This window comes from Pyxicephalus adspersus, chromosome 5 (assembly GCF_032062135.1).
Source record: "Pyxicephalus adspersus chromosome 5, UCB_Pads_2.0, whole genome shotgun sequence".
NCBI lineage: Eukaryota > Metazoa > Chordata > Amphibia > Anura > Pyxicephalidae > Pyxicephalus > Pyxicephalus adspersus.
This window is the reverse complement of record NC_092862.1, coordinates 1,939,554-1,954,835: the sequence shown is the minus strand read 5'-3', so window position 1 is coordinate 1,954,835 and position 15,282 is coordinate 1,939,554. Positions and strand designations below refer to the sequence as shown.

Genomic DNA, 15,282 nt, shown 5'->3' with positions numbered 1-15,282 from the left:
TTCCTGGGACATTCCAGAGGAACTCGAGCCAGAGGTGCATCAACATCCTGCCTCTGCCTCCCAAAGCACAGTAGAGGGACGTTGAGTGGAGCACACGGTTTCTGTGCTTGGTGTGGCCTGGTGGTGAGCTTCTTGTATTCTTACTTGTTCCTTTGTTCTTTTTCTGTTTTTTCTTTTATTTTTCAGCAAGTTTTGGTTTGCATGACCAGAATGACTAAGAAACTCTGTCCAAATTTATAGGGATTCAAAGGCGCACGCACGCAAATGCACGTGCAAGCACGCACCTTCAAATGTGCGCATGTTCAAGGATTTTGTTTGCTGTTGTCATGGATCCAAATTTGGAACTTGATTTGCTCTTCACAACTGCTGTTGTGGCATTAAACACCACATATCTGATGCTGGAAGAAGAGCAGCAGCAAACAGAAGAGCAAGCTCACACTTCGCAAACAGTACGGGCACCACGCATCTTCTTAGAGCGTAGCCGCCTGCAAAGTTTGCGTGACCAGGATGTCAAAAGGCGTTTTCGCCTGTCTCGCCAGGTCATCCATAAAATGTACAGCTTGCTGGAAGAGAAAATTGCTCCAAAAACTAAAAGAAGCCAGGCAGTGCCAGGAGTGGAGGAAGGTCAAGGTAGATTTCTTCAGGCGAGCGGAATTTCCGAATGTTTTGGGGCACTCATGTGGCCATTCAGGCTCCTAAATTGCAGGAAATCTCGTTTCGCAACCGGAAGCGATATCATTCACTGAATGTACAAATAGTCTGTGATGACAACAGGAGAATCATGAGTGCACGCACAGGTTTCTCAGGATCATGCCATGATGCCTATATCCTGCGTCAGACAGCCCTCTACCAGAAATTCATCTCTGGAGAAATGCCTGAGGGCTGGTTAATAGGTAATGCATAATGTCATTACTGTAATACAACTAACAGTAGTCATATCCTAAAGACACCTATTATGTTGCTATGTCCCTTTGCATTGTCAGAATGCCAGGCCATGACCTATATTGTATATATGTCATATTTTGTGCTAACATCTAATTTAGCAAATAGTTTATAAATATTTTACAATATTGGGAGCATGGGGGAAGAACTAACTTTCAGACATTCCTGAAAGCCCTAGTGTAATTACAATGTTCACAGCTCACAGTACTTGAGGGTGGTAGTCAATAGTAACAATGCCCCTGATTCATCAATAAAATCCGAGATCGCTGGAAGCGCGACCAGTGAAAGCGGTTTACCGCGGTCTGGAGTCGAGTGCGCTCGTACACTCGCCTTCTCACTGCCACTCGGATTCCTGCCTTCATAATAATGAGCAATAGGGGGGCGCGAATCTGCCAATTAAGGCGATTAGATTACAGCTGCGCAAATAAGGAGGCTCTTTTAAGCTGTCAATCGTGAAATCATAGCAATTAAGGCGATTAGAATTCAGCTGCGAGATTAAGGAGGATCTTTTAAGTGTCAATCGTGAGATCATAGCAATTAAGGCGATTAGAATTCAGCTGCGAGATTAAGGAGGATCTGTTGATGTCAATTGTGATATCTACAGTTATTTAGAATCTTTAATGCTTCTTCCTTTGAGTAAGTGATAAATTTTGTATACTTTTTTGATTGTCAATGAAAACATTTTGGGTTTGCTTTCCTTACTTTGGATCCTTTTATACTTGTGAGCAGCTGTCTTGAGCTTTGAATTATCAGTATGAGCCAAGGTTGGACCAATTATCAGCATGCATACAAAAGGCAAGGATTACCGTACATTAATTGTTCTAATAAATGCCAAATGCAAAGTTTTCTTTTTTTCACCTTTCAATAAAAAGTTGTTTGTATCATTGAAAGCTATTGTGTTTTTCTTTGAAGACAAAATAAGTTAATGTGGTTGTTTTTTCTAAACTAAAACCTCAGTATTCAGGATGAATTGCTGTGTTGGCACGTTGTCATAAATAAGTGGGTTTTGGGTTTCAGTTTGGGCACTTTATCTCTAAAAGGTTTGCCATCACTGGGTTATGCTCTAGTCTGGAGTACCGGTAGGGAAGCTCTCCTTCAGATCAAACAAAATACTTTGCAAATTTGTCGCTTAAAGTCAGAACTGCTGTATTTGCACGTGTAGAAGGCCAGTCAATGTCGCCAATACCATTGTCCTCACTCACAGTCATCAAAGTTGGTGGTCTCGTTTTGATGGACAGTTGTGGAGGGCACCGGCAGCTTTCACCACATTATCCACTTGGTTTGGGCGCAACATGATGGCAGTGCAGAATACTCACCATTTATTTCTGATTGCCAAATGCGCATTCCAACGTGCGCTTGGCTCGACGTAGTCGGTAAATAAATACCTTCCTTTTCTGGTCCAGACCTTTCTTAGGGTAATGCCTCATCTGCCACTAAAACAATGGGCATTGCCTCCTCACCATATGCAAATAGGTTGGAGGGGTATTTTCCAACTGACCATCCAGGAATCGTTGACCCTTAACCGATCTCCTTTTAAAATAGTGGAGTCACCGAAAGAACCCACATCAATTGCCACAAAGTTATAATCGCTGTTCTCAATAGCCATAAGTACAACACTGAAGAATTTTGTAATGTTAAAATCCTTGGAGCCAGTGTGTCATTTTAACCCGGATGTGCTTACCTTCCATGCTCTGTAGGCAGTTTAGAAAGTTGCAATTGGCGAGGATTCCCTGGCTGATGTTACGCCACTGTTGCTCCGTGGGTGTGGGCATTACTTGATTGAGTTCCTCCCAAATGGCCTTACAGGTTTTTTGAACCACTTTAGCAACGGTCGCCTTGTCCGTGTGAAAGGTGTAGTGCAGGGAAGGAAAAATGTAACCAGTAGCCAAAAACTGGTTGTAAAAAAAAAAAAAAATATATAAAATGAAATGTACAATTCATATGCAAGGCGACTGCTACTAGCACAGGTGGTTTTGTACTCACCGCAAACGTAGTTCTGAAGGAATAAGGGTCTGCATGGTGGTAGTGTGGCGGGTAAGAAGAGGCCACAATATTTCTTTCAGTAAATCAAACGTTGCTATAAAAATTTTTCTAGGTACTGGCGTAAGTTACATAAGATGCCCAGGCCACTTGGAGAATGGAGGCGTTGTCATCAGTAGATTCATCCAGTACCTCTTGCAGTGCACAGTGTTGCCCACCAAGAGTGCCAGATGTAACACCATGATAGGTAAAATCAAGGTGTCCATGTTCAGATTTCACCTTGCTATTTATTACATCTGCAGCAGAAAAATGGGCCACTGTGTACTCAGTTTTAGTTCCTGTACTTGCGGAAATCAGTTCTCAGGGTCAAAATATCTGTATTGACCAACCTTCTGTAAACTCTTGTATAATCTCTGTAAAATGCGGCATAGACAATTTCCAGCAGTTTAGAGGCAAACTCATAATCACAATAGGAATGTTTACATGCATTTTTAAAACCGTTCGTACAGACCCAGCCTAAAAAAAAAAAAAAAAAAAAAAGTTTTTCTGAGTTTTGGGTATTGCTTCCAGGTTGAAAGATTTTGGAGGAGCGTGGCTAGCCATGGAGTTTGGCACAAGTGGCTTCTGCGCTGCCTGGTCCGTGAGAGCATAAACAGTTGTAAAAATGAGAGATACCCCCGTGCCAAGCACAGAAACCGTGATTTAAGCAGCCCGATGGTGTGCTCCACAATCCCCCGGCTTTTTTTTGCAGAGCCTTGTTGTAATTATGCTTTGCTGGTACACGGCTTACACATACAACACCTAAAAAAAAATGACTGACGACTATTGGACTGCTACTTTACTTGATCAACGTTACAAGCCCGAGATACAACAACTCATCTTGGCCCAATACAGGGGACCTAAAATGCAGCACTACCAAGAAGTGCTTGTAAGGGACTTGTGCTCAGCCTTTCCGTCTGCCAGCAGCAGCAGGGATCCCTATGGCAGTTCCACCAGCCATGGCAGCCAAAGCGGCATGGGTGGCAGCAGCAGTAGAGGTCGTCTAAGCCAAACTATGCAGGCTTTTTACAGCCTAAGCAAGAAGCCAGTCGTGCAACAACTGCCAATGACACTGTGCTGCGGTACTCAGTCATGGTGGAGGAATACCTGAGCTCTGCATGGGACATCTGCAACCTGCAAAGCCAGGACCCACTGGGCATCCAAGCTTGAGCAGTGGCCGGAGCTGGCAGAACATGCCATTCAGATCCTTGCCTGCCCAGCCACAAGTGTGTTATCTGAAAGAGCGTTCAGTGCAGCTGGGAGCGTAGTGAGTGACAAGCGGATTCGGCTCTCCGCAGAAAATGTAGACCGACTTACTTTTATTAAAATTAAGAAGGCTTGGATCGGCAATGACTTCCAACACCCCCACTGCAGAGTGAGCTGATTTGTCGGCAACTGCTGCACGGCCTGCTGACACCTTGATGGGAAGAACACGTTCACAGCCTTCGGCATCTCCTTTTACTCCTCCCCCTCGTGGCCCTCTACCTCTACTCTGTCTCTGAGGCCTATAACATGCAATGTAGCTGTGTAACTGGGTAATTTTTTAACGGAGGACCTCCCTCAGGGCCCTCTGCCTCTATCTACTTTGAGATCCTATATCACTTGTAACGGAGCTGCAATTCATAATATCTGTATTTTTTGTAGAGAAATGCAGACGTTTCTGCCTTTTTTGATAGATAGCAAGGGGGGGGGATCAGAATGAAATATCTGTATTTGATAAAAAAAAAAAAAAAAAAAAAAAAAACACACACACACCACACATATATTTCGTTCTTGATCCCCCTTGCTATTTATCAAAAAAGTCAAAAATTTCTGCATTTCAGATACAGATATTTTATTCTGATAGCACTTGGTATCTATCCAAAAAGGCAATAAAATTTTTCTGTATTTTCTCCCCAAAAATACAGATATTTTATTCTCAACCCACTTTGCTATATATTCCCAAGGCCAGAAAAATATTTCTGTATTTCCCCGCTAATTCCACCAAGCCCGTTCCCTTTCATGTGGTTTCGCTAGATAGTAGGTATGGACAGTGTGAATCTTGTTCATCCATTCATATCTCCAATAGTTACAGCTTCTGCACTGTCCATATAGGTGATGGCCTCAACCTCTAATGCCATCCTTGCTCCGTCTCAGGGCCACCGCCTCCTCCTTATGCTGTTACTGCTGCTGCCTCCCCAGTACCCAGTTCTAGATGCCATTCCATTAAAAGAAGTGTAGCCTGGGAGGAACCTGGGCTCAAATCTACAGGGAATTCTTTCCTGACTAAAGGGCAGATGAGAAGAGCGGTTATATGCAAGAAGCATTACTGGAGAAGGAGCTGGAGGAAGTGCGTTTTGTATAGGAAAACTAACTAACAAACTCTTGGGCCATTTTTCTCATCTGGCCGAGAATATAGACAACATGCCTTGACGGGGCTACAGGAGGAGCACTTGGTATGGAAAGGTCTCACTTGGCGCTGATCTGGAGGCTGCACGCCCCAGGCTTGAGCATTATGAGCCATCAGGATGCAAGTCTTTAACCCTAAAGGCGTCTTTAACCCAAAAGGCGTCTTTAACCCAAAAGGCGTCTTTAACCCAAAAGGCGTCTTTAACCCAAAAGGCATCTTTAACCCAAAAGGCATCTTTAACCCTAGAGCGCAGCTCGAAGCAGAAGTGGAAGTGCATGTCAAAATCACATCAAATTTGTGCAAATCTGCCAGAGTGGCGCTTTAGAAATTCCCTTTGACTTCCCAGCACACATTAGGAATTGGGTACTCTAGTACTTTACCAGCTTTGAACCCAACAGGCATGGGCATGTTCCATATTACCAGACATTCGGGGCTCAGCACCTCGGTGAGCCAAATAAACATATGGTTCAGGTTGGTTTTGTACATTTCCAGTGATTGGTCATGATACCTGGTAACATCTGAGATACACGAGTTTGATGACGACGCCGACAAGGTCGGGCTGAGGTCCCTGTTCGAAGTCAGCCGGCACACTCTATGTACTCCAAATAGACACGGGTCAGGAAATAGAACCGTAACCAGGTGATGGTCACATCTGTACTGAGGCACTTTGCGATAAGTTATGCCATTGTGCATTTCACCCAGACATCCCCCTTCCACCAAAGTGTCGTTTGCAAATGGCATCTCACCCTTCCTTTTGAGCTGGTTCTCAGTCAGAAACTCATGATTCAGCAGTATTTTCACAAGATCTTTTTAGACGGATCTTTGAATGGAGTCTTCCAGGATGACCACATACTTGTTGAGAAGTCTCCAGGCGTCTGCAGAGCTGAATAACCTCATGGCTCAATGTGGTCATCCAGGACCTCTCGGTTCCCGTTACACATACCGGTGTCTCCCATCTCATCCCCTCGACATATACAGAGGGTCCGCTGTTCCACTTCTCAGTTCCAGGTTAACATACAAAAATTCAATCCAAAAAAGCGTGGTACCTATGGATGAAGATGAAGTTGACGTTGAAGACGTGGTCAGGGATAATCTGAGGTCAGGGCAAGCAGCGTTCAGGCAAAAAGTAAAGAAGGGGACTTCCGGTTCCGGCGCCCCACGAGCAGGCAGCATGTAAGCCCGGCTCCTGCTCGCCTCCGGGATTCCAGCTTGATGAGCCGGCACTATCACCGCTCCCCCGCCCGCATCTCAGCACATACTTACCAGCGCATGGATGGATCGATTTCTGGAGCTGTCCTCCTCTTCTAAGCAGCAGGATACCATGGGGAAGAGGGATAAGATCCGCTCTACCCCCTCCAAGATGGCCGCCGCATCCCTTTCTTCACAAGCCTCCAGCGTGCATGTATTCTTGGTATTCACCTGGTATGCCTATATTCTTTTTTAGTAGGTATGTAACGGCTATGTATAAACCCCGTACCCATCTGGTATGCAAATAGTCTCCTGGAATGTTAAAGGGCTGCGTTTCCCTACTAAGCGCATGGCCATATTACGTCATTTGAAAAGATTGAAGGCAGATATTATCCTGCTGCAAGAAACGCATCTGGGGGCCAATGACTTCCATAGAATGAAAAAATTATGGGTAGGGGAGGTTTATGGTACCCCCTCTGTTGATAGGAAGGCAGGAGCCATGATCCTTTTTCATAGGTCTTTCCAAGGTACGATCAAAACAGTTAAATGCGACTTAGCTGGCCGCATTCTGAAATTGATCATCCAATTTTCCGATTTTGACCTATCTATAATATATATGCACCCAATTCGCCTTCTTCCTCTTTTTTTCAGGAAGTCTCTAGTTGGATAGCCCAAGACCCTACCCCCTGTAAAATAGTTGGGGGAGATTTCAATTCTGTTATGGTGCAATCGGAGGATAGACAATCTACTCCGACTCCGAATGCTGCCAAGTCTTCTTCCCACCTGGTACTAGCTGATTTTGTCCAAGCCATGTCTCTGAATGATGTTTGGAGGCAGTACCATCCTGTGGAACGCCAATTTACCTTTGTATCCCAGGCCCATATAGCGCAAGCTCGCTTGGATTATTTATTTTGCACAGATGCAGTCCTGGAGAGATTAAAGTCACCGGAAATACATGTTTTGGCGTTATCAGACCATTCCCCCATATCTGTTACAATGCGGGACAGCTTTCCCAAGGGCGATTATTTACCTTGGCGCTTTCCCTCTTATCTATGTAAAGATCCTGAGTTCCAGGGAATGCCAACGTCCTCATGGCTAGAATATACTCAACATAATGCAGCTCATAGGAACGAACCAATACTTTTTTGGGAAGCTGGAAAAGCCTTCCTCAGAGGACAGATTATTTCCTATATGACCAAAAAGAAAAAGCTGACTCTCTCTCATTTTTTGTCTGCTCAACGCAATCTTAGAGACGCGCAACAGGCGCTTACTGACAATCCCTCCCCAACTGCTAGACAGGTTTGGCATGACTCCAAACATCAATTTGGACTTAAGGCTATACCAATATGAACAACTGAAATCTAAGTATAGAGATTTGGAGTTTCATAAATTCGGTAATAAGTCAGGTAAAATGTTGGCGAATTTGGTTCGTGCAAAATATAAACCAACTCATATTCCAAAACTAAGATCATCTGAGGGTGCTCTGGTTACCTCGTCTAAAGAGGTGAACTGATATTTAGTGCAATACTTTCAGGATTTATACTCACTCCCAGTTATGGATGAGACAGCTGTCTCTGTATTCTTGTCATCTGTTGATATGCCCAGATTGCAACGAGATGATTTGGAGATACTAAATGCCCCTATTACTAAAGAACAAATTCAAAGGGTTATCACACACGTGGGCTTTGTACAGGGCAGGTCTGCAGTGGCTAACATCAGGAAGGTGTTGGTTGCGCTGGAGATAGCGAAGCAGCAACAGATCGATCCTGATTTGGCTATAATTGCAATAGATGCGCAAAAAGCATTTGACACGGTGAATATTACTTGGCTTTTTAAGGTGCTTCGCCACATTGGGCTGGGAGGTTCATTTCTGAACTTATTGGCGGCGATGTATGCATCCCCGAAGGCCAATATACTTACACCTGGGTTCCTGTCTGGTCCCCTCCCATTGTACAGAGGAACCACGCAGGGATGCCCCTTATCGCCCCTCCTATTCAACCTTGCATTAGAACCGCTGGTTAGTTGTTTGGATAACACCCCATCTCTGCATGGTATTCCGGTGCATGATGGTGAGTTGAGAACCGCCTTTTTTGCGGATGACATATTGATATTCACATCTGATCCTAGAAGGGATAGCAATGCTATTAGAACATTATTCTGTACATACGAAAGCTTTGCGGGCCTTAAAATAAATTTTGCAAAGAGCGAAATTCTCTCTCTAGCCAGATCTGGGACGGTTGCTGACCGCTGGAAAGCGGAGGTTCCTTTCAAAATTGCTTCACAATCTATAAAATACCTAGGCTTGCACATTGGCCGTATGCCCTCCTCTTTGTACTCTTTGAACTATCCTCCTTTGATCACCAAAATAATGCAGGAATTGAAGATGTGGGAGAACCTACCACTATCTTTTCTGGGCCGCTGCCATTTGGTGAAAATGATGTCCTTCTCTAAATTGCTGTATCCCATGCAGACTTTGCCTCTGTTACTCACCCATGCTGATATTAATGCTCTTAACAGAGCCTTTACAAAATTTGTTTGGGCGGGTGGACTCCCCAGAATTTCGCTTTTGAAATTATATCTACCAAAGACGGAGGGAGGGGTTGGCTTTCCAAATATCAGGCTCTATAATTTGGCCTGTATAACCAGACATGTGGTTGACTGGCTTGGAGGCTCTTCCTATTATTCCAACCTATCCCTTGAAAGTGCTATGTCTCATCCATGGAATTTGTGCGCCCTTTTGCATTGCAGATTGGCAGCGCTTCCACCATCATTACGCCATAACTTAATAAATCAGGGATACGGTAATTACATGGAAGGTGATTAGACAAAAATTTAAACTTCCTTTCCGTTTCTCTCAATATCTTCCTATAATGTGGCAATCCCCAGTTCCCCCAGGCACAGGAATATGGAGCGTTTAAAATTTGGAAAGAGAGGTTTGATTTATTTTAAAGATCTCTTTGGACAGGATATGTCTAAACTACCCCTATCGGCTCTGCAAAGCAAGTATGGTATTCCTGGGTGGGCACTCCATCCCCTGTACTATAGTCAGGCGATATCCTACCTCAGATCTTTGGTTCACCAGTATGTAGACTTTTTGGGCTCCAGTGGCTTTGACAGGCTCTTAACGCTGTCCCCGCCGAGTATATCTAATATACATGCCTATCTGTTGCCGTCTTTTGTTAAACCCCTATCAGTCTCCAATGTAAGACTATGGCAAAAAGATTTTCCTGACCCGGGGATTGTTGATATAGTTATACAAGGTTACTTGACTGTCAGAAAGTCCATTGTAAATGAGGTATGGAGAGAATCGCAGTTTATGTTATTACATAGAGCCTATAAAGTGTTCAGGCCTGCAACGTTAGATGTGCAGCCTGAACAATAGGATTTTCAATGTCCGAAATGTAATGCTCCCAATGCCTCTCTCGTAAGGAATCAGGCTGGGTTGCTATTGGTAACAAGACAATAGTAGGTAAGTAATCTAAACACAGGAGCACACCCAAGCACACTGTCAATGACCGGTTCTCTTTAAAATAGGCAGAGTCCATGACCTTGCACCATCCTGCGCCCTTATTGGGGGAACAAACTGAATCCCCTGCAGCAGATTGTCATCCGCCTGTGCAGAATACTATGCGACCGGCTGTGTGAGGAGTTCCACGCTTCACATTCCACACAGGGATGTAAGGCGGACACTGCCTCCACGTTATCCTCCTGTAGCGGCGCCAGCAGCAGCATCAGCAGTAGTGGCAGCAGGCCGCACACATCCAAAAGTGTAGGCCAAAGCAGGTGGGGTTTTCTGGATGCCTGGCGAAACCTGATGCGGCCACTTCAAACAAGTGAAGTGCAGGGGCATAACCATCGAGAACAGATGAAAAGCATGGTGCACGATTACGTTAGCTCTTGACGATGCACTACACCCAGCTCTAGATGCTAGTTACCAATGCAGTCCACGCTCCCTCTCAGGGCCCATCGCCTCCTCCCTTTTGCTGCTGCCGCCTGTCAGTACTCCTTTCACTAAAATCGTAGACTTCTGGGCGACATTGATGATGCACTACACCCAGCCCTAGATGCCAGTTACCAATATGGTCCCCACTCCTGTGAGGCGTGAATAACTTGTACCAGGGTAAATTTTTTTACTGAAAGACCCCCCCCCCTTAGGGCCCTCTGTCTGAAGCCTGAGTATAGCTTGTAATGGAGCAGTGAAACCTGGCCGCTAGTTTTTGGACTGGAGGAACCCCCCTCGGGGCCCTCTCTGCCTCTACTCGGAGGCCTGTATAAAATCTGGCATGCTCCCTCGACCGCCCTATAAAATGGCCTTGCCAGCAACATAAAGCCTTCCTTTTTTTTTTATTTTTTTTTTTTACTTGTACAGTGTTGCGCAGAGCTGGGGGAGACTTGGTTTGTCTTTTTAAATGTATTTATAGGCTGTAGAAGGTCTACACAGTCCCAAAAAACAAAAAAAACTGAATTTTTCCCCATTGACTTAATGGTGTTCCAATTCGACTTTCGATCATCCGAATAATTTTGGTCTATTCGAGCGAATAGCTGGTGAATCGTATATTCGACCAACACCAATTATAACCTCATATACCTCAAATTATTTACCTCATATGCCATCATGTGGGCACAAGACACAAATATGATCCTACAGTTCTACAATTCTATGGCTTGGAATATTTATCCATGATGCAAAAAGGCAGAGTCTTAAAGCTACATACAGACTTACAATATTTATCGTTGGAAACAAACGACCGATCGTCCGATAAACGTTAACAAAAAAAAAGTGCACAACGACTGCTCAATGACGCAGACAAAACGAGGATTGTCGCTGGAAACGAATGACCGTCCCGGCAGATATGATTGAGCGACGATCGTTCACTATAGTGTGTATGGTCGTTGGGTGATCGCGCATGGTCAGAACATTCACTATGAACGAGCATTTATTGCAGGTGCTTCACTGTGTCCGTGTGTATATTATATAATACATACATATACACACACACACTAAATATTGCAATGTGTAGTGGTGTAAGTTAACTGATGATTTATTTTATATGTTTTGCATAGATCATGACCTATGACTCATTCAACAACCCAGACTTCATGCGGGAGTTTATTGAGGCATACAGATCCCACTCATTTGTGGAAGGTGAAGTCTGCGGAGTATTCCAACCGTTACCTCAAGATGAAGGTTCACAAACACAAAGTTCATTCCCTCTACAGTTTGGCTGTAGAGCTTCCTGTGAAATGGCGCACCTTCCAGAACCCCCTCCATCAGACCACGTGCCTGTTTCTTCCTATGTCAACTAAAACAAATTCATAACGGGCATTCACTATTGCCATGAGCACAATGCTGAAAAACCCCTTATAGTTATAATAATATGATCCACTGTCTGCCAGTGGGGTGATTCTTACATGCTTTCTATAAATTGCTCCTCCACAATTTGGGAAGTTCCAAAAATCTTGAAAGTCTGAAGCAATGTTCATCCATTCCTCAGGTGTACCAGGAAACTGAAAGAACATATGAAGGGTTAATAATGCATAATATTAAAATGTTCTATGTATATGTTCTATTTATTTTTCTTGCAGACTTCCTACGGTGACCTTCAAGAGAGTTCACCAGCCGCAACATCCACTCCGATGACTTGACCAAAAAAGAAGACGGAAAAGAAAGCAAGAGGAGCTGGAAAAGGGAACTTTGCAGAAAGTTATGACCATACTGAACCAAAAAGATGATCAATTTGATGGCTTTGGCTTCTGCATTGCTTCTAAACTGCGGAAGATGACCCCAGGAGGTTGCATGTGCTGTGGAGCTGATTGTGACCGATGTGGTGAACAAAAAGGGTTGATGAACCAAATAAACCCACAATACCCTACCTACTCCTACTAACCATACCCGCAGCCTCATCCTTCTCATGTTCCAAACCACACTGATTTATAGCAAGTGTATCGCAACTTTAATACTGTTAAAATAGTTATGTATTGGTATTTATACTTTTATTTGCTATAGTCTCACTGAAAAATTGCAAATAAAATTGTTAAATAAAAAGCTTTTATTTTTTGTTATGAAACGACCCATTGCTTGCGGTGAGATCTTAGTGGAGAACTTCATGTCCTGCAAAGATCTTTCAGTGACAAGGTATCTTCAGCATGGCGATCAACCTCTGCCTTTCTCATGAAGGTATCTCGTTTCTTCAGAGTAGGCGCCACTGGGGAAGGTAATTTCTGGAAACACACATCCGACATGCGAAAGTAATTTTGGTAGTCATCTGGAAATGTGAGGTGCAGTTCCCGTAGCAGATTCTCATGCAAACTGTTGTCTTGGTCCAACAACCAATCTTTACACCAAACCCGCCGCTTCTTCTCAACTTTCACATCATCTTCATTTAGCTAAAGATACATCACTGTAAGTGCTGCTTTCTTCTTCCTTGAGAGAACTTGGAAAGACATTGCACAGACAAAATAGCTAGCAGTGTGCCGAATGTTCGTTCGTATGACTGACCTTTCATAAACACAATCTTTTTATAACAAATTTTGCACTTTTACATTTTACTTACTGTATATCACTTTGGTACACGCCACTTCCTGCATCATTCAAACGATCGCATCTACCATGTGTACAAAATCTTTGAACGATCGTATAGTTCATTGCATGTACAGAATCGGCACTATACGATCGTTCCTAGATATCGTTCATAATCTTCAATCGTTCATTTTTAAACATTAAAAGGCAGTGTGTAGCTTTAGACAAACGGATTGTTACAGACAAAATGGATTTGTAAACTTACGAGCCACACAACCACCTGGCCTTAATGACATGCTAAGTTTTAAATAATTTTTATAACAGTATGACATTTCTATACACATATCTATATTGTGCAAAATTATGCCTTAGTTCGTTCCTGGAACATAATCATTACACCTGAAGGATTAATTGGTGAAGCATCATACAGATTAATATAATAATAATAATAATAATAATAATAATAAATAATAAATAATAATAATAATAATAATAATAATAATAATACACACTTAGTTAAGTGGTTTTTCACCTAATATGTCATGTCTTCTGTAGGCTTTGAATTACGTCTCTAAATGTGTATATACTTTATCATGCATTTTCTCTTTCATATATGAGACCTGCCTGGTCATCCATTCATTCATGTCCTTGGATTCCCCCTGCCCAACACTGAGACTTATATAAAAGGGACAGGAGGCCGATTTGTAGCGGTTTCTTTGGCCTACAGGCATTCTCTATGCCTTGGCCACCTTTTCTCCCTCTTATGATCTGACCCAACTGGGCGGATCACCTTCTGTACATACCTACAGGGGACTGACAAATGTTTGTCATCCGCCTGTTTTTTGAGAGCTGGAGCCCCCGTTGGGAAGTACAACACACGCACGCCTAGGTGGACGCACGCCATGTGACAGGAAGCAGAAGCCCCATCAGGAGGCATGCTTCCAGATCAAACAGCTCTCTCGGATGCTTTTATTTACACACGGCACTCCTGTCCGCCTGACCTGTGCCTGGATTCTGACCACGTCTCTGCCAGCCGCCTGACCTCTGCCTGGATTCTGACATCTCTGCCTGCCACCTGCCCTGACCTCTGCCATGGCTTCCCAAAAGGTGTCTCAACTTAAGCTGTTTTTGAACATAAAGACAGCGACTTGGCATTGCTAGTGGAGTCAAGCAACAAGTGATTTGCGTGGAGACCTGTCATCGGACACCGAAAGTGCCAGCAAAGATTCTGTGAGAGGTTAATGATATTCGCACTTGGTGCTCAAGTGACATTACTCAGGCTCCGCCAGTGCCCCCAAGATTTCCGTTTACTGGGAAGCCTGGACTGAAGGTAGAGGTGGAACACAACACCTTGGCGTACCTGGAGTTATTTCTAAATGACAAAGTAAACTAGAAAATAGTTGAGGAAACCAACGACAGGTACGCCGAGCAACAATTGTCTGTTACACACGGGAGGTTTTCCAGAAGCAGGAAATGGGAACCTGTCACCGAAAATCTGGCTTTTTCTGGGCCTAGTTATTCTCCAGAGAGTGGTGGGGAAACCCCTGCAGAAGTAGGTATTGGTCCACAAAAAGACTGATTGCTACACTTTTTTGCCACAATTATGTCAGAATATGGATTTGGCTTGATAATGAAGTATTTACATTATTCTAGAACTGACACTTTTAAAAAAGGACCACTCACTCTGCATCTAAGCTCAAAAAATTAGTAGATCCTATAAAAAAAAAAAAAAAAAAAAAAAAAAGCACAGCTTTGTGCCACAAAAAAAAAGTATAGAAGAAAGTCTAAATGGCCTACAAGGGGGGGGCAAGTCTGGTGCCTGCAGCCTGCGGGTGTGGTCGTGGCTGTGCTGTGCTCTGAGATCCAGAGACTAGAGAGGCGTGTTGCTGCTCCCAAGCCCGGCAATAATGAAGGAATCTGGGGAAGCTGCTGCTTTGGGTCCCCTGGCTCTTCCTACAGAAAATCCTGGAGATGGTCCTGACAACTTTGAGGACTTAACCTGTGGCCCCAAGCCTGGGGAGACTAGGAAGGATTATGAACAAAAAAATTTGCAAAAGAAAAGATATGATTGGCGCAGAAGAAAGGAAACTCGGTAAGGATAAACGGGATCTAGCAAAGAAAAAAAGTCCAATGGAGTCGTACGTTTAGTACGAAACGAGGAAAAGTGAAGCATGAGGTTGAAGAGTTGGAAGAGAAAGTAGAGAGACGCAAAGCAAGGATCCTA

The 15,282-nt window shown here is 43.8% G+C and overlaps 1 pseudogene; it reads right to left on the bottom strand.

Annotated features, from left to right (window-relative positions):
* Positions 1–5,453: 5,453 nt before the first annotated feature.
* LOC140331874 (PC-esterase domain-containing protein 1A-like) lies at positions 5,454–6,247 on the bottom strand (annotated as a pseudogene).
* Positions 6,248–15,282: the final 9,035 nt, after the last annotated feature.